The sequence below is a fragment of the Dendrobates tinctorius genome, unplaced genomic scaffold, assembly GCF_039654945.1.
Source record: "Dendrobates tinctorius isolate UK_male_01 unplaced genomic scaffold, ASM3965494v1 ptg000008l, whole genome shotgun sequence".
NCBI classification, from domain to species: domain Eukaryota; kingdom Metazoa; phylum Chordata; class Amphibia; order Anura; family Dendrobatidae; genus Dendrobates; species Dendrobates tinctorius.
The window spans coordinates 66539514-66554952 of NW_027361676.1; positions in this window are offsets into that span (position 1 = coordinate 66539514).

Here is a 15439-nt window from a genome sequence, read left to right on the forward strand (position 1 = left end):
CTGTGCTCTGTGCTGTTTACCATTCCATGCTGTGTACTATACTGTGCTCTGTGCTGTTTACCATTCCATGCTGTGTACTATACTGTGCTCTGTGCTGTTTACCATTCCCTGCTGTGTACTATACTGTGCTCTGTGCTGTTTACCATTCCCTGCTGTGTACTATACTGTGCTCTGTGCTGTTTACCATTCCATGCTGTGTACTATACTGTGCTCTGTGCTGTTTACCATTCCCTGCTGTGTACTATACTGTGCTCTGTGCTGTTTACCATTCCCTGCTCTGTACTATACTGTGCTCTGTGCTGTTTACCATTCCATGCTGTGTACTATACTGTGCTCTGTGCTGTTTACCATTCCATGCTGTGTACTATACTGTGCTCTGTGCTGTTTACCATTCCCTGCTGTGTACTATACTGTGCTCTGTGCTGTTTACCATTCCATGCTGTGTACTATACTGTGCTCTGTGCTGTTTACCATTCCATGCTGTGTACTATACTGTGCTCTGTGCTGTTTACCATTCCCTGCTGTGTACTATACTGTGCTCTGTGCTGTTTACCATTCCCTGCTCTGTACTATACTGTGCTCTGTGCTGTTTACCATTCCATGCTGTGTACTATACTGTGCTCTGTGCTGTTTACCATTCCATGCTGTGTACTATACTGTGCTCTGTGCTGTTTACCATTCCCTGCTGTGTACTATACTGTGCTCTGTGCTGTTTACCATTCCATGCTGTGTACTATACTGTGCTCTGTGCTGTTTACCATTCCATGCTGTGTACTATACTGTGCTCTGTGCTGTTTACCATTCCCTGCTGTGTACTATACTGTGCTCTGTGCTGTTTACCATTCCATGCTGTGTACTATACTGTGCTCTGTGCTCTTTACTATTCCCTGCTCTGTACTATACTGTGCTCTGTGCTGTTTACCATTCCCTGCTGTGTACTATACTGTGCTCTGTGCTCTTTACTATTCCCTGCTGTGTACTATACTGTGCTCTGTGCTGTTTACCATTCCATGCTGTGTACTATACTGTGCTCTGTGCTGTTTACCATTCCCTGCTGTGTACTATACTGTGCTCTGTGCTGTTTACTATTCCCTGCTCTGTACTATACTGTGCTCTGTGCTGTTTACCATTCCCTGCTGTGTACTATACTGTGCTCTGTGCTGTTTACTATTCCCTGCTCTGTACTATACTGTGCTCTGTGCTGTTTACCATTCCCTGCTGTGTACTATACTGTGCTCTGTGCTGTTTACCATTCCCTGCTGTGTACTATACTGTGCTCTGTGCTGTTTACTATTCCCTGCTCTGTACTATACTGTGCTCTGTGCTGTTTACCATTCCCTGCTGTGTACTATACTGTGCTCTGTGCTGTTTACCATTCCCTGCTGTGTACTATACTGTGCTCTGTGCTGTTTACCATTCCCTGCTGTGTACTATACTGTGCTCTGTGCTGTTTACCATTCCCTGCTGTGTACTATACTGTGCTCTGTGCTGTTTACCATTCCATGCTGTGTACTATACTGTGCTCTGTGCTCTTTACTATTCCCTGCTCTGTACTATACTGTGCTCTGTGCTGTTTACCATTCCCTGCTGTGTACTATACTGTGCTCTGTGCTGTTTACCATTCCATGCTGTGTACTATACTGTGCTCTGTGCTGTTTACCATTCCCTGCTGTGTACTATACTGTGCTCTGTGCTGTTTACTATTCCCTGCTCTGTACTATACTGTGCTCTGTGCTGTTTACCATTCCCTGCTGTGTACTATACTGTGCTCTGTGCTGTTTACTATTCCCTGCTCTGTACTATACTGTGCTCTGTGCTGTTTACCATTCCCTGCTGTGTACTATACTGTGCTCTGTGCTGTTTACCATTCCCTGCTGTGTACTATACTGTGCTCTGTGCTGTTTACTATTCCCTGCTCTGTACTATACTGTGCTCTGTGCTGTTTACCATTCCCTGCTGTGTTCTATACTGTGCTCTGTGCTGTTTACCATTCCATGCTGTGTACTATACTGTGCTCTGTGCTGTTTACCATTCCATGCTGTGTACTATACTGTGCTCTGTGCTGTTTACCATTCCCTGCTGTGTACTATACTGTGCTCTGTGCTGTTTACCATTCCATGCTGTGTACTATACTGTGCTCTGTGCTGTTTACCATTCCATGCTGTGTACTATACTGTGCTCTGTGCTGTTTACCATTCCCTGCTGTGTTCTATACTGTGCTCTGTGCTGTTTACCATTCCATGCTGTGTACTATACTGTGCTCTGTGCTGTTTACTATTCCCTGCTCTGTACTATACTGTGCTCTGTGCTGTTTACTATTCCCTGCTGTGTACTATACTGTGCTCTGTGCTGTTTACCATTCCATGCTGTGTTCTATACTGTGCTCTGTGCTGTTTACCATTCCATGCTGTGTACTATACTGTGCTCTGTGCTGTTTACCATTCCATGCTGTGTACTATACTGTGCTCTGTGCTGTTTACCATTCCCTGCTGTGTACTATACTGCTCTGTGCTGTTTACTATACTCTGCTGTGTACTATACTGTGCTCTGTGCTGTTTACCATTCCCTGCTGTGTTCTATACTGTGCTCTGTGCTGTTTACCATTCCCTGCTGTGTTCTATACTGTGCTCTGTGCTGTTTACCATTCCATGCTGTGTAATATACTGTGCTCTGTGCTGTTTACCATTCCCTGCTGTGTACTATACTGCTCTGTGCTGTTTACTATACTCTGCTGTGTACTATACTGTGCTCTGTGCTGTTTACCATTCCCTGCTGTGTTCTATACTGTGCTCTGTGCTGTTTACCATTCCATGCTGTGTACTATACTGTGCTCTGTGCTGTTTACCATTCCATGCTGTGTACTATACTGTGCTCTGTGCTGTTTACTATTCCCTGCTGTGTACTATACTGTGCTCTGTGCTGTTTACTATTCCCTGCTCTGTACTATACTGTGCAGTTTACTATTCCCTGCTCTGTACTATACTGTGCTCTGTGCTGTTTACTATTCCCTGCTGTGTACTATACTGTGCTCTGTGCTGTTTACTATTCCCTGCTCTGTACTATACTGTGCTCTGTGCTGTTTACTATTCCCTGCTCTGTACTATACTGTGCTCTGTGCTGTTTACCATTCCCTGCTGTGTACTATACTGTGCTCTTTACTCTGGAGACTTTTCCCTGCTGTTTACTATACTGTGCTCTGTGCTGTTTACTATTCCCTGCTGTGTACTATACTGTGCTCTGTGCTGTTTACTATACCCTGCTGTGTACTATACTGTGCTCTGTGCTGTTTACCATTCCCTGCTGTGTACTAAACTGTGCTCTGTGCTGTTTACTATTCTCTGCTGTGTACTATACTGTGCTCTGTGCTGTTTACTATTCCCTGTTGTGTACTGTACTGTGCTCTGTGCTGTTTACTATTCCCTGCTGTGTACTATACTGTGCTGTTTACTATTCCCTGCTTTGTACTATACTGTGCTCTGTGCTGTTTACTATTCCCTGCTGTGTACTATGCTGTGCTCTGTGTTGTTTACCTTTCCCTGCTGTGTACTATACTGCTCTGTGCTGTTTACTATACTCTGCTGTGTACTAAACTGTGCTGTGCTGTTTACTATTCCCTGCTGTGTACTATACTGTGCTCTTTGATGTTTACTTTTCCCTGCTGTGTACTATACTGTGCTCTTTGCTGTTTACTATTCCTTGCAGTGTACTATACTGTGCTCTGTGCTGTTTACTGTTCCCTGCTGTGTACTATGCTGAAATGTGGTCCCCACCTGCAGAACCACTCCTTTATTGAGGCTGTCTTGATAATTGCCAATAATTTCCATCTGTTGTCCATTTGCAGAACAGCATGTGAAAATGCTTTCTGGCTGGTGTTTTGGTCACTTTTGAATGTTAGTTGTGCTTTCACACTCGTGGTAGCATGAAACGGACTCTACAACCAACACAAGTGGCTCAGGTAGTACAGCTCATCCAGGATGGCACATCAATGCGAACTGTGGCAAGAAGGTTTGCTGTGTCTGTCAGCATAGTGTCCAGAGGCTGGAGGCGCTACCAGGAGACGTGGAGGGGGCCGTAGGAGGGCAACAACCCAGCAGCAGGCTGCTACATCTGCCTTTGTGCAAGGAGAAACAGGAGGAGCACTGCCAGAGCCCTGCAAAATTACCTCCATCAGGCCACAAATCATAGAATCGTAGAGTTGGAAGGGACCTCCTGGGCCATCTGGTCCAACCCCCTGCTCAAAGCAGGATTCGCTAAATCATCCCAGTCAGATGTCTGTCCAGCCTCTGTTTGAAGACTTCCATTGAAGGAGAACTCACCACATCTCGTGGCAGCCTGTTCCACTCATTGATCACTCTAACTGTTAAAAAGTTTTTTCTAATATCTAATCTGTGTCTCCTCCCATTCAGTTTCATCCCATTGCTTCCAGTCTTTCCTTGTGCAAATGAGAATAAAGTTGATCCTTCTACAATGTGACAGCCCTTGAGATATTTGTAGACAGCTATTAAGTCTCCTCTCAGTCTTCTCTTTTGCAAACTAAACATTCCCAAATCCTGCAACCTTTCCTCATAAGACAGGGTTTGCAGACCGGTCACCATTCTGGTCGCTCTTTTCTGAACTTGCTCCAGTTTGTTGATGTCTTTTTTAAAATGTGGTGCCCAAAACTGGACCCAATATTCCAGATGAGGTCTGACCAAAGAGGAGTAGAGGGAAATAATGACTTCACGTGATCTAGACTGTATGCTTCTGTTAATACGTCCTAGAATTGCATTTGCCTTTTTTGCTGCTGCATCACACTGTTGACTCATATTCAGTCTGTGATCTATTAGTATACCCAAGTCTTTTTCACATGTGCTGTTGCTTAGCACTATTCCTCCCATTCTGTATATGTTTTTTTCATTTTTATTGCCCAGATGTAGTACTTTGCATTTTTCCCTGTTAAAAACCATTCTGTTAGTTGCTGCCCACTTCTCCAGTTTATTTTTATCTTTTTGAATCCTCTCTCTTCTCTAGTATTAGCTATCCCTCCTAGCTTTGTGTCATCAGCAAATTTAATCAGTTTACCATCAATTCCTTCATCTAAATCGTGATAAAGATGTTGAACAATACAGGGCCCAGGACAGAGCCCTGTGGTACCCCACTTGAGACATTCTTCCAACTGGATGTACAACCATTTACGACCACTCTTTGGGTCCGATCATTAAGCCAGTTATGAATCCACCTAACAGTTTGCCTTGTGCATTCCATACTTAGTCATTTATTCAATAAGGATGGCATGAGATACTTTTTCAAATGCTTTGCTGAAGTCAAGATATACTATATCTACAGCATTTCCTTGATCCACCCAATCAGTGATTGTCATGGATCAAGGAAATGAATCATGTGTCTGCACAAACGCTTAGAAACCGACTCCATGAGGATGGTTTGAGAGCCTGACGTCCACAGATCGGGTTGTGCTCACAGCCCAACACCGTGCAGGATGCTTGGCATTTGCCACAGAACACCAGGATTGGCAAATTCGCCACTGGCGCCCTGTGCTCTTCACAGGTGAAAGCAGGTTCACACTGAGCTCGTGACAGATGTGACAGAGTCTAGAGAGAGATTTACTGCCCGTAACATCCTTCAGCATGACCGGTTTGGCAGTAGGTCAGTAATGGTGTGGGGTGGCATTTCTTTGGAGCTTCACAGCCCTCCATGTGCTTGCCAGTGGTAACCTGACTGCCATTAGGTACCGAGATGAGATCCTCAGACCCCTTGTGAGACCATATGCTGGTGCGGTTGGCCCTGGGTTCCTGCTAATGCAGGACAATACCAGACCTCATGTAGCTGGAGTGTGTCAGCAGTTCCTGCAAGATGAAAGCATTGAAACTATGGACTGGCCCTCCCGTTCCCCATACCTGAATCCGATTGAGCAGATCTGGGACATCATGTCTCGCTCCATCCACCAACGTCACGTTGCACCACAGACTGTCCAGGAGTTGGATGCTTTTGTGCAGGTCTGGGAGGAGATCCTACAGGAGACCATCCGCCGCCTCATCAGGAGCATGCCCAGGCGTTGTACAGTAGGGAGGTCATACAGGCACGTGGAGGCCACACACAATACTGAGCATCTTTTCCTTGAGGCATTTCCACTGAAGTTGGATCAGACTGTAATTTGATTTTCCACTTTGATTTTGAGTATCATTCCAAATCCAGACCTCTGTGGGATATTCATTTTGATTTACATTGATAATTGTTATGTTTCATTGTTCTGAACACATTCCACTATGCAATGAATAAGAATTTGCAACTGGAATGTTTAATTCAGAGATATCTAGGATGTGGTATTTTAGTGTTCCTTTTACTTTTTTGAGCAGTGTGTGTGTGTGTATATATATATATATATATATATATATATTTATATATATATATATATTGTGGGGATCTGACTCGCTTAGGTGCAGCGGGAGACAAATGTGAGACAGGTTCTTCCACAGTGCTTGCAGTTTATTCACGGCATAAACGCACAAGGCAACGTAACAGCAAACAAATAGCCTTTTAGCTCAGGCAAAATAACACAATGTCCGTAGTTGTAGACTCAGAGCAGGAGTCTCAGCACACATGGGAGGCTTAGTCCTCCCCACACACAACTCCTTGGTTCAGGAGCAGGCCACATTATAAGGCTGTAGCCACACCCACGTTCCCAGCAGCTGACTGGTCACCTGACTGTGACCTCACCACAGGTCCTTCAAACAAAAACAATAACAATATCTGTTATGCTTTACTTCTGCCTTACATTATAGAGACAAGCCATTTATGAGACACATATCTCCCATCGATTACACGACCCTTAGCCCTGCCACATACCTCCCCCCTCTGCCTAAAGCCGTGGGGCTTGGCACTTTCACCTACCAGGCAAGGGATTCTGGAGAGGGCATCGGCATTCCCATGTAGCTTCCCGGCCCTATGCTCTACATGGAAGCTGAAGTCTTGTAGGGCTAAGAACCAGCGGGTGACCCTAGCATTCTTGCCCTTGGTTTCCCTCATCCACCTGAGTGGGGCATGGTCGGATATTAACCTAAACTTCCGTCCCACCAGGTAGTACCGTAATGTGTCCACTGCCCATTTTATGGCCAAACACTCCTTCTCTACAACTGAGTAATTTCTCTCACAAGAAGTCAACTTCCTACTCAAGTAGAGAACAGGATGCTCCTCCCCACGTATCTCTTGGGAAAGGACAGCTCCTACCCCGACATCTGAGGCATCTGTCTGGAGGACAAATTCACGTTTAAAGTCTGGGGCCACCAAAACGGGTTGCTTACAAAGCGCTCCCTTCATTTCTTGGAAGGCTGACTCTGCTTCTTCGGACCAGCTGACCATCACTGACTTTGTCCCTTTAAGCAGATCAGTTAGAGGTGCAGCCATTGTGGCGAAGTTTGGGATAAACCTCCTGTAATATCCCACAATCCCCAGGAAGGCTTTAACTTGCTTCTTTGACAGAGGTCTCGGCCATGTTTGAATTGCCTCCACTTTATTGATTTGGGGTTTGATCTCGCCACGCCCCACTACATATCCGAGGTACTTGGCTTCTTCTCTCCCCAAGGCACACTTCTTCGGGTTTATTGTAAACCCTGCCTCTCTTAGAGCGTCAAACACTGCTTGGACCTTTTCCAGGTGAGTCTCCCAGTCCGGGGTAAAGATGACGATATCATCCAGGTATGCAGCAGCGTATAGCTTATGAGGTGCAAGGATTCTATCCATCGCCCTCTGGAAGGTTGCTGGAGCTCCCTGTAGGCCAAACGGCATCCGGACATACTGGAAGCACCCGTCTGGTGTGGAGAATGCCGTCTTCTCCTTGGCTTCCTGTGCCATGGGGATCTGCCAATATCCCTTGGTCAGATCCAAAGTGGTTATGTACCTGGCAGGTCCAAGTCTCTCGATGAGCTCATCAACGCGTGGCATGGGATAAGCGTCGAACTTGGAGACCTCATTCAGCTTCCGGTAATCGTTGCAGAACCTCCATTCACCATCAGGTTTTGGGACCAGGACAATCGGGCTCGACCAGCCGCTCTTGGATTCCTCAATGACCCCGAGCTTCAACATACGCTGCACCTCCTTGGAGATTACCTCTCGCCGGGCCTCAGGAATACGATATGGTTTCACGTTCACCCGCACATGTGGCTCGGTCAGAATTTCGTGCTCCACCACCTTCGTGCACCCCGGCAACTCTGAGAACAGGTCCCGGTTTTTCTGGAGTAACTCCCGGCACTGCTGCTTCTGGGCCTTCGATAGAGTCTCCGCTATGGTAACGGCTCCAACCTCCCCTTCTAGGTTGCCCAGCAAGCACGGAGTTACCGCTGGCTCTCTATCTTGCCACGGCTTGATAAGGTTAACATGGTAAACCTGGTATGGCTTCCGTCTTCCGGGTTGGTGGATCTTGTAGTTTACGTCTCCCAGTTTCTCCACCACCTCATATGGCCCTTGCCACTTGGCCAAGAACTTACTTTCCACCGTCGGGATTAGCACGAGAACTCGGTCTCCCGGATTGAACTGCCTCACTCTGGCTGACCGGTTGTAGACCCTGGCCTGAGCCTCTTGTGCCTGGCGGAGATGTTCTTTAACAATGGGCATCACCTTTGCAACCCTCTGCTGCATCAGTGCCACATGCTCAATGACGCTTCTGTGGGGCGTGACTTCGGCTTCCCAGGTTTCCTTGGCTATATCTAGGAGACCTCGCGGATGCCGGCCGTACAGAAGCTCGAAGGGGGAGAACCCCGTGGAGGCCTGGGGAACTTCACGGATAGAAAACAGTAAATACGGTAAGAGACAATCCCAGTCTCTACCATCTTCCTCTATGACTTTTCTCAGCATGCTCTTCAGGGTCTTGTTAAACCTCTCAACAAGGCCATCTGACTGTGGATGGTACACTGAAGTCCTCAGCTGGGAAATTTGCAAGACTCTGCACAATTCTCTCATCACCTTGCTCATAAAAGGTGTCCCCTGGTCGGTCAGGATCTCCTTCGGCAAACCCGTCCGGGAAAACACATGGACCAGCTCACGGGCTATACTCTTCGCAGAGGAGTTTCTCAGGGGAATGGCCTCAGGATAGCGTGTGGCATAGTCCAGGATGACTAATATATACTGATGGCCCCGAGCTGATTTAACTAAGGGACCGACCAAGTCCATGGCAATTCTCTCAAATGGCACCTCAATAATGGGCAGTGGCACAAGAGGGTTCTGAAAATGAGATGTGGGGGCAGTTAACTGACATGTCGGGCAGGACCTGCAATAGTTTACTATTTCCCGGTGACACCCAGGCCAATAGAACCTCTGTACAATCCGTTCCTGGGTTTTTTCCACCCCCAGGTGTCCCCCCAAGATGTGTGAATGGGCCATGTCCAACACTTTTCGTCTATAGGGGCCTGGTACTATTAACTGCTCTGCCACCTCCTCCCTTATTTTCGTGACCCGGTACAACAATTCCCCACTCAACATAAAATGGGGAAACCTTGTGTCTGCTCCCGGCTCTTGTGCAACCCCATTAATGACGGTGACATTGTTAAAGGCTTCCCTTAGTGTGGGGTCCCTATGTTGGGCAGTCCCAAAATTCTCCCCGGCCACCCCTAACTCCGGGATGTCAGGTACAGGGGACCCTTCCTCTTCATCCCCAACAAGGACACATAAAGGGAACTCGTCTGCCTCTGGTGGTGGCGATACCTCAGTGGGGTGGATTGGTTCCCTGCTCTTGCTAGCACACTCAGAACCCATCCCCCACAGATCCCAAAACAGACAGAAATCCCGGCCAATAATTATGGGATGCAACAAGTCTCGAACAACGCCAACTTCATGCGACTCGGTGCCATGCGCCGTTTCAATCTTCACCCTAGCCATAGGGTAGTCCTTTGCATCGCCATGTATGCACCGAACACCAATCTTTTTACCCGGGAGTATGTTTAGAGGAAAACTGGCCCTCACAAGGGTCACCAAGCTCCCGGAGTCCAGAAGCGCCATTACTGCTCGACCGTTCACCTTCACGGGACACGCTTGTGGCCCCTTGTTAGGTAGCGAGTTCACACTGCAAGCTGGATATGCGTAGTATGAACTACGGCGTCCCATGCTGCAGTCCATCTGCTCGGTGGTCTGGGGACAACGGGCCGCTATATGTCCTGGCCCATGACACTTCCAGCAAATAACACCCGAGGGGACCTTGGGCACCGCCTCCCCCGCCCCTTTTGACCTTGGACGCACCACCCCTTTTTGTGACTCCGCCCCCTGCTGGGACCCCCAATATGGAATGGGCTGCTTCCCCAAGGAACCTTCCATCCCCTGGTATCTCTCGACCAGCCCAACCAGTTCATCAGCATTTTGGGGATCACCCTGGGCAACCCAAGTCTGTAGAGGTCTCGGCAGAGAATGCACAAACCGATCCATCACAACTCGCTCTACCATCTGTGCAGGGGAAGCCGACTCTGGCTGCAGCCATTTCTGGACCAGGTGCAACAGGTCAAACATTTGGGAGCGCGGGGGTTTGTCCCGGTGATAGGCCCAACGATGCACTCTCTGTGCCCTGGTAGTCATTGTTACCCCCAAGCGGGCGAGAATTTCCGCTTTTAATTTGGGATACTCTCTGGCATCTTGTACCGTCAGGTCAAAGTACGCCTTCTGGGGCTCCCCCGTTAGGTAAGGGGCCAGTACCTCCGCCCACCGCTCTGGCTGAAGTTTTTCCCTCTCAGCCACCCTCTCAAACACCGTCAGGAAGGCCTCCACATCATCCTCAGGGGTCATTTTTTGTAATGCGCGTCTTACCGCCTTCTCGACGTCGGTGGCATCAGCCCGACCTGGGGTTGGGGCGCTCGTCCTGCCCTCCTGGATGGCGGTTGCCAGAAGCTGCATCTGCTGCCGTTGTTCCTGCTGGCTTTGCTGGAACTGCTGCCGCTGCTCCTGCTGGCTTTGCTGGATCTGCTGTAACAACAGCTTGTTGGTTTCCTGCTGCAGTGCCTGGGACTGGACCAGGTGTTTCATGAGGTCCTCCATGATTCCAGGCAATGCTTGTTGCCCCGCTGCAAACTTCACCCAGGACATGCAGCAACTGTCTCAAGTCTCTGCTGGGACCGCTGCCCGCACGTGTACCACCAATTGTGGGGATCTGACTCGCTTAGGTGCAGCGGGAGACAAATGTGAGACAGGTTCTTCCACAGTGCTTGCAGTTTATTCACGGCATAAACGCACAAGGCAACGTAACAGCAAACAAATAGCCTTTTAGCTCAGGCAAAATAACACAATGTCCGTAGTTGTAGACTCAGAGCAGGAGTCTCAGCACACATGGGAGGCTTAGTCCTCCCCACACACAACTCCTTGGTTCAGGAGCAGGTCACATTATAAGGCTGTAGCCACACCCACGTTCCCAGCAGCTGACTGGTCACCTGACTGTGACCTCACCACAGGTCCTTCAAACAATAACAATATCTGTTATGCTTTACTTCTGCCTTACATTATAGAGACAAGCCATTTATGAGACACATATCTCCCATCGATTACACGACCCTTAGCCCTGCCACAATATATATATATATAGTACAGACCAAAAGTTTGGACACACCTCATTCAAAGAGTTTTCTTTGTTTTCATGACTATCAAAATTGTAGATTCACTCTGAAGGCATCAAAACTATGAATTAACACATGTGGAATTATATAATTAACAAAAAAGTTTGAAACAACTGAAAATACTGTATGTCTTATATGCTAGGATCTTCAAAGTAGCCACCTTTTGCTTTGATTACTGCTTTGCACACTCTTGGCATTCTCATGATGAGCTTCAAGAGGTAGTCACTGGAAATGGTTTTCACTTCACAGGTGTGCCCTGTCAGGTTTAATAAGTGGGATTTCTTGCCTTATAAATGGGGTTGGGACCATCAGTTGTGTTGTGCAGAAGTCTTGTGGATACACAGCTGATAGTCCTACTGAATAGACTGTTAGAATTTGTATTATGGCAAGAAACAAGCAGCTAAGTAAATAAAAACGAGTGGCCATCATTACTTTACGAAATGAAGGTTAATCCGAAAAATTGGGGAAACTTTGAAAGTGTCCCCAAGTGCATTGGCAAAAACCATCAAGCGCTACAAATAAACTGGCTCACATGAGGACCGTACCAGGAAGGGAAGGCCAAGATTCACCTCTGCTACGGAGGATAAGTTAATCCGAGTCACCAGCCTCAGAAATCGCAGGTTAACAGCAGCTCAGATTAGAGACCAGGTCAATGCCACGCAGAGTTCTAGCAGCAGACACATCTCTACAACAACTGTTAAGAGGAGACTTTGTGCAGCAGGCCTTCATGGTAAAATAGCTGCTAGGAAACCACTGCTAAGGACAGGCAACAAGCAGAAGAGACTTGTTTGGGCTAGAGAACACAAGGAATGGACATTAGACCAGTGGAAATCTGTGCTTTGGTCTGATGAGTCCAAATTTGAGATCTTTGTTTCCAACCACCGTGTCTTTGTGCGATGCAGAAAAGGTGAACGGATGGACTGTACATGCCTGATTCCCACCGTGAAGCATGGAGGAGGAGGTGTGGGGGTGCTTTGCTTTGCTGGTGACACTGTTGGGGATTTATTCAAAATTGAAGGCATACTGAACCAGCATGGCTGCCACAGCATCTTGCAGCGGCATGCTAGTCCATCCGGTTTGCATTTAGTTGGACCATCATTTATTTTTCAACAGGACAATGACCCCAAACACACCTCCAGGCTGTGTAAGGGCTATTTGGCCAAGAAGGAGAGTGATGGGATGGTACGCCAGATGACCTGGCCTCCACAGTCACCAGACCTGAATCCAATCGAGATGGTTTGGGGTGAGCTGGACCGCAGAGTTAAGGTAATAGGGCCAACAAGTGCTAAGCATCGCTGGGAACTCCTTCAAGACTGTTGGAAGACCATTTCCGGTGACTACCTCTTGAAGCTCATCAAGAGTGTGCAAAGCAGTAATCAAAGCAAAAGGTGGCTACTTTGAAGAACCTAGAATATAAGACATATTTTCAGTTGTTTCACACTTTTTTGTTAATTATATAATTCCACATGTGTTAATTCATAGTTTTGATGCCGTCAGTGAATCTACAATTTAGATAGTCATGAAAATAAAGAAAACTCTTTGAATGAGAAGGTGTGTCCAAACTTTTGGTCTGTACTATATATATATATATATATATATATATACACTGTGTGCAGAATTATTAGGCAAATGAGTATTTTGATCACATCCTTTTTACACATGTCCTACTGCAAGCTGTATAGGCTTGAAAGCCAACTGCCAATTATGTAAATCAGGTGATTTGCATCTTTATAATGAGGGGTGTGGTCTAATGACATCAACACCCTATATAAGGTGTGCTTAATTATTAGGCAACTTCCTTTCCTTTGGCAAAATGGGTCAGAAGAAAGATTTGACGGACTCTGAAAAGTCAAAAATTGTGAGATGTCTTGCAGAGGGATGCAGCAGTCTTGAAATTGCCAAACTTTTGAAGCGTGATCACCGAACAATCAAGCGTTTCATGGCAAATAGCCAACAGGGTCGCAAGAAGCGTGTTGATAAAAAAAAGGCGCAAAATAACTGCCCATGAATTGAGGAAAATCAAGCGTGAAGATGCCATTTGCCACCATTTTTGCCATATTTCAGAGCTGCAACGTTACTGGAGTATCAAAAAGCACAAGGTGTGCCACACTCAGGGACGTGGCCAAGGTAAGGAAGGCTGAAAAATGACCACCTTTGAACAAGAAACATAAGAGAAAACGTCAAGACTGGGCCAAGAAACATCTTAAGACTGATTTTTCTAAGGTGATGAAATGAGAGTGACTCTTGATGGGCCAGATGGATGGGCTCGAGGCTTGATCAGTAAAGGGCAGAGAGCTCCACTCCGACTCAGACGCCAGCAAGGTGGAGGTGGGGTACTGGTATGGGCTGGTATCATCAAAGATGAACTTGTGGGACCTTTTCGGGTGGAGGATGGAGTGAAGCTCAACTCCTAGACCTACTGACGGTTTCTGGAAGACAACTTCAAGCAGTGGTACAGGAAGAAGTCAGTATCGTTCAAGAAAAACATGATTTTCATGCAGGACAATGCTCCATCACATGCATCCAAATACTCCACAGCGTGGCTGGCCAGTAAAGGTCTAAATGAAGAAAAAATAATAATGACATGGCCCCCTTGTTCACCTGATCTGAACCCCAGAGAGAACCTGTGGTCCCTCATAAAATGTGAGATCTATAGGGAGGGAAAACAGTACACCTCTCGGAACAGTGTCTGGGAGGCTGTGGTGGCTGCTGCATGCAATGTTGATCGTAAACAGATCAAGCAACTGACAATCTATGGATGGAAGGCTTTTGAGTCATCGTAAAGAAAGGTGGCTATATTGGTCACTGATTTTTTTTTGGGATTTTGAATGTCAGAAATGTTTATTTCTAAATTTTGTGTTATATTGGTTTACCTGGTGAAAATAAGCAAGTGAGATGGGTATATATTTGGTTTTTATTAAGTTGCCTAATAATTCTGCACAGTAATAGTTAACTGAAAAAAACAGATATCCTCCTAAGATAGCCAAATCTAAAAAAAAACCCACTCCAACTTCCAAAAATATTAAGCTTTGATATTTATGAGTCTTTTGGGTTGATTGAGAACATAGTTGTTGTTCAATAATAAAAAGAATCCTCTCAAATACAACTTGCCTAATAATTCTGCACGCAGTGTATATATATATATATGTATATATTTTTTTTACATAGAAGAAAAGCCGGAAATTCATGTGCCGTGTACAGTGAAATCACTGCAGGAGCCGACAGGATGATGTGGGTGATGACCACTCTCTCCATCCTTCAAGAGGTCAACTGATACATCAGCTGACTGTCGGTGTTAGAGCTTTCTACAGTGACTAAGCTAGATGAAGTCACTTGCTGGGTGCAGTGGTGCTTTGCTGAGTTCGTTTTTCTGGTGCCTCATTCTGCTGTGTGGTGCTTTGCAGCAGAGAAAGCTAAGTTGTACTTTTGTTACATTGTCCCTTTGTTGTCTCACTTCCCTCTGTGTGTGTTATCTGCAGAGGTGAGGCTAGTGCTCCTTGCCGGCCAGTGCACTAGCCAGGGCAGATCTAGGGGACAAATAGGGACAAAGTATCCTGACGTCGGCAGGGGGAAGGACCTGCATAGGGTGTTAGGTTGGAACAGGGACAGGCTCACGTTGGAGCTCAGGAGGTGACCATCCCTGATTCCCTATTGTCAGGGCCTTCCTCTCCCCTATTCCATCAGCGTTGTGTTGTGCCATTTGGTGACCGACCATCCGGTGGGTCGTGTCACACTGGGTCAGTCACTCTGTGTTAGCTTGTGGTGAGGGTTGAGTCTTGCCCCTACTCCCTGGCAGCACCTCTGCTGCCCCCACCAGAGAAGAAGGAGACAGTTGTAGAAAGACTAAGAGACAGTAG